At 38.1% G+C, this 16,668-nt stretch overlaps 1 protein-coding gene and 1 long non-coding RNA gene across 2 annotated transcripts in view; both read right to left on the reverse strand.

The window, feature by feature from the left end:
• The window catches only part of LOC107197168 (NACHT, LRR and PYD domains-containing protein 14-like), a 412,286-nt gene that overhangs the window by 371,068 nt on the left and 24,550 nt on the right, over positions 1-16,668 (reverse strand). The gene's annotated exons all lie outside the window — the stretch shown is intronic.
• Positions 8,973-10,083, reverse strand: LOC125784510 (uncharacterized). Its single transcript, XR_007427306.1, has 2 exons — positions 9,811-10,083; positions 8,973-9,401 (listed from the first exon to the last, which is right to left on the reverse strand). It is a non-coding gene; the product is annotated as an uncharacterized LOC125784510 (long non-coding RNA).

Below are 16,668 nucleotides of genomic sequence, written 5' to 3' on the forward strand. Positions count from 1 at the left end.
TAAACCGTTTCTATACATATCATATAGCGAATGGGGCACAGACTCTATGGAACGGTTTATGTCTTTAGAAATATATATATAATGTGATTCCCCATTATTCATATTACTGAAATACGGTGTGTTTGGCCACTTTGCTGAGATAACTACTGTGCTGACCAGGACCCAGACCCTGTGTATGACTGGCGGGATCATTTTCATCTATCCGAGTCTCTTTCAACTGCGTTAATACTGAAGACTGCATTTCTTTCTCTCTTTTTTATCAGTGTGTGTGACTAATGAGTAATATTTAGCTAGTGTTTGTGATACTCATGCAAATAAATCAATATATTTTCTAAAATGGTTGGAAAAAATAGATGAACCGGGGGATGGGCCACATCAGGGACTGCGAGAGACACACACTTCTGTTCTGCTTCTGCTGCCTGAATAACTGTATATATGATGGAAGTGTATTTTAATGCTGTAATTATGTGTGGAGGAAAAGAGACCCAAGCCCTTACTTTATAAAGAAACCAAGCTGCTCTCCTTCACCAGGAGCTGTATATAAAATGTATTTGAACATATATAATGTACAGAACTGTATTTATATTGTATCTCTTAAAAAAATTTACAAAAAATGGGTACAGAGATGTCCTAGAATACAGAACGTTTACAACATACATGACTTGCAGTTATTGTGTCAGTGACTGAATGTGCTTGTGTGAAGTTCTAACTGCACAAAAAAAGCAGACGTTAATTATAAAGTGGCCAGTGAGTGGAAGCACAAGGTAATGTAGGTAGGTGTTTCTAATAATGCGGCCAGGTAGCAGAAGCACAAGTTATGTGTTTTTTCTATTAGTTAGTTAGTCTTAAACAAACAAACAAAAAAATAATTAATTTAAATATTAATCGCTGTGTTTCCAAAATTAAACTATTCCAACATTAAAAAATATAAAATATCAAAAATCGCTCTTAATAATAAATGCAGTTACCTGGGAGAAATTATTCAATAACTCAAAGACTTAAAATTTGTGTTCAGAATTACAGATAACTTTATCCACTTACCATATGATATATAAAAGCTAGCATATAATAGCTTAAAAAAGCTAGCATATAATAGCTATTATAAAATATCTGCCTCTTATTTCTGACTGAGAGAAACTGGAGAGAAAATAACCATATGAATTAAAAGAAAACGTGAACATCTGCGTAATATTTGAAGAAAAGTAATTAAGTTAGAACTGTGTGAATAAAAATTAAATCTGTTAGCTAAATAATGCTAATAAGCAATAAAACTAGGGTCTTAAGCTGGGGTTAAATTTGAGGATAATTTACTCTTCCTGAGGTAAATTAGCTTAAAAACATTTATTGGTTAGAAGAATTGGCTGTTTAAAAAATATTTTAGTCACAGAAAACAGTTCATAAATGCATATCTCCATAGAAACTTTGGGTACATTCAGTAGCTAGCTACCTAACGCTAAGAGGCTAGCTAATTTAGTCGGTTTCTAACTTTTGACTTAGATATCAGCATTTAAATAGACTTTTTAAATTGTTTAATCTCATTAATTTAGCCATAAATTAAAAGTGTTTTTCTCGGTTTATTGAACAGTTCAAGAGAAATGGAGATAATTCACTGATAACTCTGTTAGATGCTAACAGGCTAATGTGACAGGAATCTGACAGGAGAGCGTCTCGCGTCGAATCACAGTGTGTATAGAGAACTCTGCAGTGGTGTGTTTGTTAGGGCTGCTAGTAAATCTCAACGAATTAAAATCTATTAAAAAGTTACTTTATTTCATCAATTCAGTTGAAAAAATGTAAAACTCATATGATATAGGTGTATTACACACAGAGTGATCTATTTTATACATTTATTTATTTTATTGTTGATGATTTAAAAGAAATTCAGTGTCTCAGAAACATAAAATATTCTGTAAGATCAATTGGTACTTTTGGCACTGTGGGCAGTGTGCCAAGTCCTGCTGGAAAATGAAATCTGCATCTCCATAAAAGTTGTCAGCAGAGGGAAGCATGGAGTGCTCTGACTTCAAGGGAGCAGAGTCTGGAGGAAGAGTGGAGAGGCACATAGTCCAAGCTGCTTGAGGTCTAGTGGGAAGGTTCCATCAAACTCCAATCAGTGATGGTTTGGAGAGGACTTGGACTGTTTTTAAGTTGATGTTCCAAATCACTTGCTCACATTTTACACTGAAAAAATGCGTAAGTGTGTGAGAGGACTTTGGCTTAGACAGAGGCAGAGGAGGATTAATCTAGAATTGTTTTTAAGGTGCAGTTAAAGTCCAAATGCTTAATAGTTGCATTTTATTGTTCGGCACTTCGCTAAAACATATTGGCCTCTGATTTTTTGGCTCCTTAAACTAGTTTTTGTCTGGAGCTTTAAATACAGAAACAATGGTTTTAAACTCAAATATACAAAAGAATACATACAAACAATGTACAGTAATAATGTTAATACTCTGAAATATATTACATATTAAAATACACTAATTGTAGATTAATGATGCAGTTTGAACAAGTCCGTCTTTAGACTAGATTAGAAAACATTTATACAGCTTGTTCCTAATAACCTCTGAATCTCACACAGGTTTAATCAATCTCACACAGACGCACTGAAGAGCCTTTATAAACCCCAATCCCTGCATAGAGGGGCTGAGTGAAGGTGTTGTAGAATGTGTATAAGTGTGTGAGAGTGTGTGAGGGTGTGTGTATGTGTGAGGGTGAGTGTGTATCAGAGGAGACCCTGTAGAAGGACAGAGTGTCGGCGGGACAGTCCACATACACTCCTACTCTCCTACAGCCGGAGGGAGAAGTGGGGAGCTCAGTGATGTTCTTATTGTGATAAACAGTGTATCTATTATCAGAGCAGCTCAGTCTCCAGGAGTTTATATTCCGTCCAAACCAACAGTCATATCCTCCTCCTTGCCTGCTGATGGTTTTATAACTCAGAGCTACATCAGCTCCTCCTCCTCCGCTCCACTCAGCCTCCCAGTAACAGCGTCCAGTAACTCCCTCTCTACTCAGAACCTGCTGATACCCAGTAAATCTCTCTGGATGATCAGGATACGACTGCAGCTTCTCTCCACTCACCACCCTCCTGTTCTCTTCACTCAGAGAGAGATGAGGGTGTGCTGTGTTTGGATCCAGTGTGAAATCACAGCCGTCTGAACACAAGAACACACATTACACACACTGCACTGATACAGAGAGAGAGAGAGAGTGTGTAGAAGGTGTTGTGTGTTTGTGTAGTGTGAGGTGTGTGTGTGTGTAGTATTTGTATGCAGTGTGAGTGAGTGAGCATGTGTGGGTTTGTGTGTGTATGTGTGTAGAGTGAGTGAGTGTGTGTCTGTGTGTGTAGTGTTTTCCCTTAATTATTCATGGGTGTATTTTGGGCGTAACCTGAAATAACCAATCAGTGTGTCTGTATCCATCCCCTTTAAGAGGCAGGTGCGCGCTGACTTCTGTTCATTCCTATTTTAAGAGTGCATAGGACACTGCGCCGTCAGGCTGTGAAGATAGACCAGTAATGTTATTTTATTCTTTATTCTTTTTATTGTTTATGTAAAAATTGGGTTTGCAACACTGAATATTAATCAAGCAATCAACCATTATTTACACTGGAGGGGGACCCTCATTTACGGTGCCACAGAGCATTTACAGTTTAAAAGGGATTAAAAATATTTTTCAAAAATTAGAAATAAAAACTGACATTTACTATAGACGAATAAAATATATACGTAAAAAATGAAAAATGGGACACTTTAAAAAGATCATAAAAAATGATACTTATGAAGAATTTATATCTTATGAAGAAAAAAATAATTTGATCAGTAAAATAATAAAAATATGTAAAATTAATAAAAAATAATTAATATAAAATAAAAACTCATTTAAAACACAATCAAAGGCTTTCTAATAGTGCGCAGAATAATAGAACTTTCAGTTAGTTTCAGTTTCAAATAATTAAAACAGCTCATCAAAACCTCAACCTATCCTTTATATTTGACAATATTTGATCAACTTTACAGGTCCTTACTCATCTTCATTTATTTAACTAAACTGAGTTTTATATTGTTGGTAGCCTCGTGCTGAATTCAAGCTCGCTCTGCATGAGTGCGGCATTTTTTAGCGCTGGACGAGATTTTAGTTAATTAATTAATATATTTAATATTTTAAAAAATTGCCCTGGGGACAAGAAACAAACGCTAACATATAGCTTTGTATTTCTGTGTATTTCAAATATTTTAAGTTTTATATACTTGACGTGCAGCACCACATGCCAGGGTGATGCTTTATTTTTCAGATATGAAAAAAATAAAAATAAAAATGAATTTCAGTTACATAATAGCAAAGTGAAATAAAATAAATTAATGTTCAGTCAAAGTTCTTTTCTCTTTTAATTTTTCATTTAAAAAAACTCTAGCTATTGAGTGAGAATAAGCATCTGTTAAAATTCTCAACAGCAGAATGCCTACGCTATATTAAGCTACAGTTATTAACTCTGTGTACTGAACATAAATATAAATTTGTATAACTGTTTGATCCAGCTGTTAAACTGTTATATTAATACCATTTTAATGTTTTTTTGTTTCTATGTTTTGAAATTCGTTAGAATATATTTTTGTCAACATTTTGGGTTTATTTTCGTTTGTTATTTTTCTAATAATAATAGAAATTACATAATTTATTTTCTTTTGTTAATTTTTTTATGGGCGAGTAACAAAAGTAATGCAATAGTTACTTTTACTGGTAACTAGGTACTTTTATAGTGGAGTAACTCTGTTAGTTAATCAGTTACTTTTTTGGAGAAGTAACTATACTGGTGGACAATGAGCAAGTTTCCCAACGCACAACGAGCAGGCTTATTGTATTTGCGTGAATAACATGAAATGTTTAAAATTAATACAGACATGTAGAAAAAAACGAAGACAAGCTATAACCTAGATATAAATAATAATATCCTAATAATAGAATAATAATAAATAATAGAATAATATGCCAATTAGGCATATTTGTAGCAGTGGGGTATTTTAATTTTCATCCCTGACTCTAATTCATATAAGTTATATACCTGATTTGATCATTTTCCGTACAATCCCTGCTAAAGTTTTAGGTGAAGGAGACCTAAAGAAGGTCAGTGCATGTTTCTGAAAAAAAAGAAAAAAAAAAAAGTGGGCGTGGCATCGCGATGGTTACCATCCATCGCTATGGTGGGTCATAAATAGCACAACCCTAGTTTGTGTGTAGTGTTTTCTAAAGTAGTGTCTGTGTAGTGTGTGTGAGTGTGTAGTGTTTGTCTGTAGTGTGTGTGTGATTATGTACAGTGCTGGCCAAAAGTATTGGCACCCCTGCAATTCTGTCAGATAATGCTCCATTTCACCCAGAAAATGATTGCAATTACAAATGTTTTGATATTAAAATGTTAATTTAATTTGTCTTCAATGGAAAACCACAAAAATAATTGTCAAAAAGCCAAATTGCATATAATTCCACACCAAACATAAAAAAGGGGGTGGACAAAAGTATTGGCACCCTTTGAAAAATCAAGTGATTATTCTCTAATTTGTGTAATTAACAGCACCTGTTACTTACCTGTGGCACATAACAGGTGGTGGCAATACCTAAATCACACTTGCAGCCAGTTAAAATGGATTAAAGTTGACTCAACCTCTGTCCTGTGTCCTTGTGTGTACCACACTGAGCATGGAGAAAAGAAAGAAGACCAAAGAACTGTCTGAGGACTTGAGAAGCAAAATTGTGAGGAAGCATGGGCAATCTCAAGACTACAAGTCCATCTCCAAAGACCTAAATGTTCCTGTGTCTACAGTGCGCAGTGTCATCAAGAAGTTTAAAGCCCATGGCACTGTGGCTAACCTCCCTAGATGTGGACGGAAAAGAAAAATTGACTAGAGATTTTAATGAAAGATTGTGCAGATGGTGGACAAAGAACCTCAACTAACATCCAAACAAGTTCAAACTGCCCTGCAGTCCGAGGGTACAACAATGTCAACCTGTACTATCTGTCTGCGTCTCTATGAAAAGGGACTCTCTGGTAGGATACCCAGGAAGACCCCACTTCTGACCCAGAGACATAAAAAAGTCTTACCTGAGAAAGCCAAAAATGTTTTGGAAGAATGTTCTCTGGTCAGATGAGACAAAAATAGAGCTTTTTGGGAAAAAGCATCAACATAGATTTGACAGGAAAAAAAACTAAAGGAACACAGTCCCTACAGTCTAACATGTCGGAGGTTCCCTGATGTTTTGGGGTTGCTTTGCTGCCTCTGGCACTGGACTGCTCGACCTTGTGCATGGCATTATGAGGTCTGAAGACTACCAACAAATTTTGCAACATAATGTAGGACCAGTGTGATTTGAGAGAAACCACTGGAGATTCTAAAGTGGCCAGCAATGAGTCCAGACCTGAATCCCATAGAAAACCTGTGGAGAAATCTCAAAATGGCAGTTTGGAGAAGACACCCTTCAAATCTCAAAGACCTGGAGCAGTTTGCCAAAGAAGAATGGTCTAAAATTCAAGCAAAGCATTGTAATAAACTCATTGATGGTTACCGGAAGCGGTTGTTCACAGTTATTTTGTCTAAAGGTTGTACTAAGTGCCAAGTATTAGGCTGAGGGTGCCAATACTTTTGTCCGGCCCATTTTTGGAGTTTTGTGTAAAATGATAATTGATTTGACTTTTTTTTTCATTCTCTTTTGTGTTTTTTCATTGCAAGCAAAATAAATGAAGATATTAATACCAAAGCATTTGTGATTGCAATCATTTTCTGGAAGAAATTGAGTATTATCTGACAGAATTGCAGGGGTGCCAATACTTTTGGCCAGCACTGTACGTGAGTGAGTGCGTGCTTGTGTGAAAGATTGGGAGTGTGTGTGGAGTTTTTTGTAGTGTGTTTGTGAGAGAAAGAGAACTTACATTTTTTAAATCCAGGTTTGATTCTGATCTGCCCTCTATGTTCCACTCTAAACACACACACACACACACACACACACAGACACACAGAGTGAGATTTTCATAAACTAAAATGTAAAGGTTGTCTCTATTAGTGTTTATATTATAATTCTGTCCAAAAGTGTGTTCTCAGTAACAGTAAATAAAGGTGTATTAGTTCTAATCTAACTGAACTCTATATTCTACTAAATAACTGTGTTAAAGAACCTGTGTAGTGTGTTCTCAGTAAGAGTAAATAAAAAAAAGTGTATTAGTTCTAATCTAACTGAACTCTATATTCTACTATAGAACTGGACTAAACCTTTTATACACAAATATGAAATTATATATGAAAAAGTGTTTCTTCAGGCGCCGACGCGAGTGACTGCCTGTTCCAGTAGCTCCGAATCAGCTCATTCAGCGGCAGACTGCGGTCCCAGTCCTGCTCCACAGACAGACTCCGAAAGTTTTTTGTCCCTCAGGCCATAAGACTGTTCAACTCCTCTCAGCACAGTAAACTAAAGACTCATTTTTCAAAGACACTTCTTCATTCCGGCCACTCTGGCCACACCATGGATACACTCTCAGCTATGGACACACTCTCAGACTTGCTGACGCCTATAACTCTATTTTTATAGTTCTACCCTATTTTGCACTAGTAGTTCTTTCACTAGTTCATTCATCTACTGTTACGTATCTTTTGCACGGCTAAATTTGTGAAGTTGTGAAGAAGCCCTGAGTAGAGGTCTCGTCAGAATATCTTGCAGCGAAGGACAGAATTGTTGATTAATTAATTAATCAATTAGAATGAATTGTTATAAGCTGCTACAGGGAGACTCATCTCCTCATGTGGGTTCTGATCTCCATCCCTTCCACTGCTGAGCTAAACCCTCCTTCAGCGGGACTGAGGAACGGGAATGTGGTGGAAGAAATATGAAAATCTGGCTTTTCCTGAGTAAGTGTGTGATCTTACACACTTCACACAGCACAACTGAATCCCTCATTATGGTGAAGTGTGTTTGTACTGGTGAGAGATGAGTGTGTTTAGTAGACAAACTCTGATTGGTGCTGGTTCAAGTGGTTTCATTCAGTCACAGAATGTTTTAGACCTTCAATTAAAGATGAAACAGTTACCAGTTCCACTGTAAACTAAGATAAAGTTCACTACAGTAAGTATTATACTTAATACTTAGTAACTTTTAATAGCACAGTCAATTGTCGTAGTATGAAATCTCCCTTAAAATTAGTTAAATTTTTGTCTTATATGAGGACTAAGTCTTAGGTTTGGGTGTCACACCTGGTGCAAAAGATGCTGCTGTTCCTTCTGGACCAGTGTCTTCCACTGATCTCCTGTCTCTGGACACCATTGGTCAGAATGCACCATGCACTGACATCACTCATTCACTCCCTCACATGACTGATTACACGATACCTCTCAGACTCTGGCTAAGTATTAAATCTGGTTCCGTTCGTCATCTATAAAGCATTTATCTTGTGTGTTTCATTTATTCTGTGTATGACCCTTTTTTTATATATATTTGACAATTTTGTGTATCGCTCTCAAACTGCTATGCTGTGTTGTTGACCTAGACTGTATTACTGTTTTTGGTATGTTTACTGCCTTTTATTTTTGCATTTTGGTTTTGACCCTGCCTGTAGTTAATCACGGTTTTGGATTGTCATTTTCAATAAACAGGTTTTCACACTCATGGAACAGAAGCGGCCTTCATGCAAGGAGTGAAATTGGGGACTACGTAATTGGGGAAATGTCAAGGTTTAACTTGCTGAAACTTAAACCTGAGGCTAAACTGAGTTTTGTAGAGCTATTTGGTATCACGGTAGAAAGCTTAAAAAAGGTGAGCTTTTAACACGCATCACTTTGGACCTGTGTCTCCGAAACCAGCTCTAACTTATGTGACCCTTATGATTCAATGAAGGTAGACTACGCCACCTGGGGAGTTTCACCCCAGGAAATAAATATAAAATAATACCCAAAGCACACAGGTGCATTCAGAGATACTCAGGAGACGTGAGATGAGGTTCAGCATACAATCTTTACTTATTCAGGTTTGAAATAGTAGATACATGAAATACATAAGAACACTTTATTAAGCAATTAAAGTTTTTTAAAAAAAAAAACAACTTTAAAAGTATACCTGAGCCTTGGGACAAAATGCGCTTAAAAAAAGAATGTTAGAGATACTGGCTGTTTGGAGTCTTAACATAGCATTATCATCTTTCTGTAGCTAACTGGTGCTGGACAATTCTTGTGCCCGGGCCCTCCCTCCCAAGGAGAAATACAACCTCTGCAAGCACAAACAGAATACTCACACACACCCACACACGTCGCAACACCTCAAACCAAGGGTGAGTCCAACACAGCAAACCAAGTGCAAAAGGAAAGATTTCCCAAGGAGGAGGTGACCAGTCGGCCCAAGGGGGACACCACGTGCACCAAGTTGTTCTACAAGAAAGAGAAACAGATTAGTAACAATAAATGTTATACTTATTAATTTTCCATTTAGTTTACGGCCAGTATCACTAACAAATAATAAACAGCCAGCTTCCTATAGGAGGGCCCAAAGAGGTCTGCCACCATTGACACAAGGTGGGGTCAAGTTAACAAAAATACAAATAACAAAATCAACTTCCAACAGAAACAAAAAAAAATAGGAAAAAAAAGAAAAGAAAACAAAACAATCTTTTTAATACAAATAATAAACACCCAGAAACAAAAAAGAACAAAATAAATGAATAAATCTTAAATTAATTCAACCCCAACAAAACAGCATAGGCAAAACAGCAGAAGACTAGGGACTGCTCGGCTTGGTGCCACCTCAGCCTTCTCCGATGGCGACACTTCAGCTGAACACCTTACGTTGTTACGGTCAAAACACACCTGTTTTCCGGCACGCCAGAGCATACACCTTGCATCCAATACAGCTCCACATCCACACCAAGCTGCAGTTTTATGCGACGATGCCCAGAGTTAGCTGATGCTAACAGCTAACCGCTAACCGCGTTCACACCCGTTTTCCGGCACGCCAGAGCATACACCTTACATCCAATACAGCTCCAAATCCACACCAAGCTGCAGTTTTATGCGACGATGCTCAGAGCCGGCTGATGCTAACGGCTAACCGCTAACCGCTAACCGCATTCACACCCGTTTTCCGGCAGACCACCCCTTAGGAAACCACCCAGCAGCAAGTCCTGCAGTAACACGACCCAGCAACAAAGGAAACCACGAGCTCAACACAGCAGCATGCTATCCATGCTTTTATACTGAGCTAACTAGCATTTCTAGCACAACACAGAGGGGAGGGGGAGCCGCTGCTCCTCCACTACGGTGGCCATCCAAGCCCAAAATGGTTAACCCAGAGCCCAGTAACAGCTCTGCCTGTCACACTTAGTTAACAGACACATCAGCTCTGTACAGTAGCACTCCTAGCGTTTAATCTGCACAGCTCCCCGTCCTCCTCTAACACTAACACCAGCCTGCAGTGTTCACTCTTCCTGAGAAGATCTCAAATCACACCATTATCCCTACATATCGCACTACTTTTAAACCTAATACAAGCATAAAAAACACTGTTTAAATGATAAATAAGGAATTGTGTTTCATACTGATGAATGTAAAAATGACTTTTACTAAGATATATTGTACACTGTGTGGGAGGAGGTGGTGCTAATCCATGACCCACAAAGTGCACTACATAGGGAGGAGGGAATGATTTGAGGCAGAGCATTGGAAGACTGAACACTGCTGCTTTTTGTAAAGGTAGAGTTTAAAGATTAAACTTTAGAAGTGTTTTTTTTTTAACTCAGGTAAAGGTTTCTATATTGTCCACACAGTTTCTACTGCGTACAGGTTAGAAATACAGGCAGACTGGTCCAGTAACTCTTAGGGCTGGACCCGAATATTCAGGTATTCGGATATTCATTTGTTTAGTAGGTATTCGTTTTTTAATTTTGGTATTCGGATATAAGCTCAGCTGTTTGAAAGCATTTCAAATTGAGTGTAGACAAAACAAAGGCAGTGTGCCAAATGTGCAGGCACTTCGAAACTGATTTATAAATTAAAATGTAAGGTAGGGACTAAATCAGTTACAAAAAACCTAGCCTAATGTAATTTAACATGGTTAAATAATATAAAATAATTTCTAAACAAACTAACTATTTTATATTGAGCTTATAGCCCAAGTGCAAAAACACAAAAATAAGTAATACGGCTATGCACTGCACAATCATTAAACCGAAATAGACCAAGAACAGTAACATAATTTATAATGACTTTCCTTTACTCTAATATAATTAAAAATGTTTAAGAATATAAAATACTTTCTGAACAAACTTTTTTTTTTTTTAAAGGAAAAAGCCTAAGTGCGAAAACACAAAACAGCAATTTACTGGCCCGCCTTGTGCAGGAAAGGGGTGGGAAATCTTTTTTTTTCGGGGCCGAGGGTCCGTGAAAAATTTTGCAGTGGATTAAGGGTTGCATTTTTTTTCGTATTTTAATCTGTCTTTTTTTTTTTTTTTTTTGTTTACGAATATTTGAATATTCGCTACCAATCAGTGCTGAATATTCGGAGCTCAAAAAACGCTATTCGTGCCAGCCCTAGTACCTCTACCATTTTCTTTGACAGACATTTCTTAATAATATGCGCAGCATGTGGTTTTGAATAGTCTTGTTGAAAGGACAATTACAGGCCCTAAATTATTGGCTCTTATCACAAATTCTTGGAATGTGCTGCAGGAATTAGATGTATGAATGGATGGATGTATATAAAAAAATTAATGAGTTTAGGCAGACTAAACATGAAATATTTTGGGTTCATACTATCTGCAGTGAAATATAAGTCAGAGTAAATATTAAAAACAATGTATTTTATTCTACAATCATATTTATTATTTTTCAGATTTTTTTTCAGATTTATTATTGTTTTTTATCTCTGTCTTTATCAGACTGTTGACATGTTAAGATCAACGTGTCTGTGTTTGACGTACGAGAGCACGCTGGCGCCCATCTGTTGGGCTGCCGCTTCTCCCCGCGTCCTGTGCCTTTTCTTGTGTTTCACCCCGGAGTCTACGCTCTACATGCCGGCCCAGTGAGCGACTGAGCGCGGCTGCTCCACCACGTCCTCCCCGCAGCGCACGCCGGCCCAGCGAGCGACCCTAGTGTCTTACATGACTGTCCAGCTGTTCTCTGTCTGAGTGAGTTGTTTTTTACATACACTCAGCAATGTTGCCGTTTATCACCTTGGCACTAGATTTCTAGATTGTCACTACAGTCCACAGTCTTTCTCATATACGGCAAGTGAATTGTGCAAACTCAATAACTACTGCCGCCTATCAAAATGTGCCGCTGTGTCTGCCAGCAAAGTTGGCATATTATCTTACCATCGTTAAGTCCATCGAGGCTCAAGACGGCATTATAACAGAACTATCCATTACTCGGCTGGGACTAATATCTGTTCATTCTGGACTACTTTTCGCCCATTACAACAAACTGAGTCTTGTGCTGTTAATCACTATAATCTACACTCTTTACCTCCTGCTAACTCTGCAAATGTACTTGCATTACTTAACATTTGCTCAATCTCTAACAAAGCAGCTGTACTCAATGAGTTAATACTAGACAACTCTATTGACATCCTTTTCATAGCCGAAACTTAGCAGCAAACTGGTGACTTCTATGCTTTGAATCAGGCTACCCCACCTAACTTCAAGCACAACTCTAAACCCTGTTCTTCAGGCAGAGGAGGTGGTCTAGCAGTGATTTTTAATAGCAACATTAAGATCTCTGAGGTGAGCATTATGTCAGCTACCTCTTTTGAATACACTGCTGTTAAATTATCAGGCTCAATCACTGTGATCCTACTCTATCCTCCACCTAAACCTAATCCAAAATTCCTTCCTGAGCTGTCTGAGCTACTTACACTGGCCTGCACAGTCTCACACCGCTTGCTACTGGTCGGTGACTTTAATATCCACGTCAATAATCATGACTGCAAAACTGCTGCTGAGTTTCTGTCTGTTCTTGAGTGCTTCCATTTTACACAACATGTGCATTTTCTGACCCATGACAAGGGCCACACCCTTGACTTAGTCTGCTCAAATTCCCTGCCTGTTCTTAACCTTCACTCTTTACTGTTTCCACTTTCTGATCATAAACTTATCCTGTTTACCACTCCGCTGGCCTTTCCCCATCGCTCTACCACAAAACTTATTTCTTTTCGCAAGACTCAAACTATTGATCCTATTCTTCTTAACCAACCTGTTTCTCTCATCTTTCCTGTTACTTCTGCTCCCTCATCCCCTGAAGTGCATGCATTGATGCTAAATGCTGCTCTCTCTGATTCACTGGAAACATTAGCCTCTCTGAAAACAAAAACAGTGAAGTTCTCCACGTCCTCTCCCTTGTACACTGCTGATCTCCGTACCATGAAGCAGACTAGCAGACAGCTTGAGCGTCTCTATAATAAGTCCAGACTTGCTATCCATGCAGATGCTTACAAGCAGCATTTGTCTGCCTATAGAGATGCTCTTCATGATGCAAAGACAAGCTATTTCTCCAATCTCATAAATAATCAGCATAGTATAAACCAACGGCACCTCTTTTCTACAGTTATAAAACTCTTTAAATCCCCTGACAATGCCCTTGTTCCCTCTCCTGCCCTCTGCAATGCTTTTCTACGCTCATTTGAGTCAAAAATAGCAAATATTCACAGATCTCTAACCCCTGCTTCCTCTGAACCCTCTTCCCATCACTCTTATACCACCCGCCCCACTCCTCTTAGCCTATTGTCTCCCTCCCTAACTGCTTTTAACTGTGTTGATTCATCTTTCATCTCTAACATTGTTAAGTCTTCCAAGGTTACAACTTGTGCCCTCGATCTACTGCCTACCTAAACCTAACTAAAGCCTGCCTACCCTCACTGCTTCCCCATCTCACCCTTCTCATAAATCAATCACTCCTCCTTGGACAGGTTCCATCTGCCTACAAAATTGCTACTGTTAGAACCATACTTAAAAAACCTGGTCTTGAACCTTCAGACCTTAGCAATTACCGTCCTATCTCCAACCTCCCCTTTCTGTCTAAGGTTCTAGAGAGAACTGTGGCCAGCCAACTGCAACAGTATCTTGAAACCAACAATCTCTTTGAACCTTTTCAATCTGGGTTCCGACCATTTCACAGTACAGAAACAGCTTTAGTGAAGGTCGTAAATGATTTGTTGGTAGCTGCTGATGCTGGTTCTCTCAGCATCCTTCGACACAATCAACCATTCCATCCTCCTGTCACAGCTGCATGAACTTGGCATTGTTGGCACTGCCCTTGACTGGTTCTCATCCTACCTAACTGATAGAAAACAGTACATCTCACTCTGTGGCTATTCTTCCTCTACCTCTATAATCACACAAGGGGTCCCCCAAGGATCAGTCCTTGGACCTCTGCTTTTCATTATATATATCCTCCCCCTTGGACACATACTGCGTCACTTCAACATTAACTTTCACTGCTATGCAGACGATACCCAAATTTACATTAATACCAGTTCAATCAATAACCCGCCCACTGCACACTTAGAAAGCTGTCTGACTGAGATTAGAAACTGGATGAAACAAAACTTCCTCATGCTAAACGACAATAAGACTGAGCTCATATTGATTGGCACTAAGTCAATTCTCAATCACACTCCCCTTTTCTCCCTCAAAATTGGAGACGTAGCGCTCTCACCTTCTGCTCTGGTCCGAAATCTGGGTGTCGTCCTTGATTCCACTCTCTCATTTACAGCACACGTAAGCTCTGTCGTAAAAACAGCCTACTTCCATCTGCGCAACATAGCTAAGATTAGACGGTCCTTCCTCAGTCCACAAACTTCAAATGGTTCAAAACTCTGCTGCCCGGTTACTCACCTACACTCACAACCGCATTACACCTGTTCTTCAAGATCTTCACTGGCTACCTGTCAAACACCGGATTCATTTCAATATTCTCCTTCTTACCTATAAAGCCCTAAATAACCTGGCACCTCCTTATCTCTCTGACCTTCTTCATCCCTACCGACCTTCCCGCTCTCTCAGATCCTCTACTGCTGGGCTTCTAAATGTCCTGTCATCCAATCTCCGTAGTTTCGGTGATCGAGCATTCTCCAGGCTTGCTCCCCAACTATGGAATTCTCTTCCAACTGCAGTTAAGCCATCTCCCACTCTTTCCATATTCAAATCTAATCTTAAAACTCATCTATTCTCTCTTGCTTATGGTGTTTTTTCTGCTTAATGTTCTAATTTTCTGATCTACATAACCATCCTACTGTACTATAGTGAAGCTCCACTATAAATGTTGTATTTGTATTTACTATGTGTTGAATATCTGTATCTTCTTTGTACTAATAACTGTCTTTGGGTTTTAGAAAAGCACTATATAAAAAAAAGTATTATTATTATTAAATAATTTATAGTCTTCAGGCAAATAATGTATTTTTCAGTTTTTGTGTGATTTCATAAAACTCTTGGGATTTTTAACAGAACATAAATAAAAATAATAAATATGTTTATTGGTATAAATCAGCCTTCAGACAAGTGAAAGTTCAGGCATTTTTACATGGCACACATTTAACCATATCAGTTTGCAAAATCAATCAGTGCTTTCTGTAAGATACAGGGTTTAAATTGCTGTATAAAAGATATAGATCACTATTGTTCTTGTTGGATGTGATTTTCACATTCAAATAACTGTTTGGGTCAAAATGTGCTTATTGTTTGTTTATTTTTTAAGTTTGAATATTCTAAAAAAATAAATGTAATAAAAACACAGTTTTTAAATAAAGCTGACATGACAACTCAGTCATGTTAATTTCATCTCCTCAGAAATGAAGGGCCCTATCTTGCAGCTTGATTTAAGGTGTGTCAGTGTGTCTTTGCTATCGCAACAAAGAGAAAAGTAAACATTGTGAATCTCAAAACGCACCAAAGGCATATGGCATAGCTACCTGGACACATCCCATTGGTGTAGATGCATTCCAAAGCACCATTGCTGTTTCAGCATTGCAGGTGGAAGGCATGAAAATAGACTATTGCTGTTAGTATAAGATTAGGGCTCAAAAAAAATCACAGATTATTTTGCAGTCACAGATTATTTTTATCATTTATTATTTTGCAGTCGCAAACAATTGTCTTTTTGGGCTGATTGCTGGGGTGCTTGACTCTCAGTGTGTACAAAGTTAATCTTGTATTCTTTATCCTGATTCTTTCTTCATGACCAGAACCAGCTAAACTGTTCCACCTGTTCTGGTATAACACCTAAACACTGGTTCTTTTTACCACCGGAAAGGTGAGCCAAAACAAAGCATTTTGCATTTAGTACAGATAGCTATGGATAACAATAACAATTATCTATCTATCTATCTATCTATCTATAATAAAAAATGTGTAAACAAAAATAAGACAGAATGACAGAATGAAGGTTACATGCTGCTCCATTGTTGTACCTAGTGACTACAACTTGATTCATTACAAGTTCCACAATGCAACGTGTTTCACAACTTTAATACCTTACTTTTCCAACACTCTGCTTGCTCATGAAGCACAGCATACACACAGAGCAAAGTGTCCTCCATTAGAGCACAACAGTCAATATTGGCAGAGCAAAAATAAACATGTTCATTTATCTCACAATAAGTTGATGAAATAATTATCAGTTCAGACCTACCTGAGTGTCTCCAGTTCGC

This window comes from Astyanax mexicanus, chromosome 1 (assembly GCF_023375975.1).
Source record: "Astyanax mexicanus isolate ESR-SI-001 chromosome 1, AstMex3_surface, whole genome shotgun sequence".
NCBI classification, from domain to species: Eukaryota; Metazoa; Chordata; class Actinopteri; order Characiformes; family Acestrorhamphidae; genus Astyanax; species Astyanax mexicanus.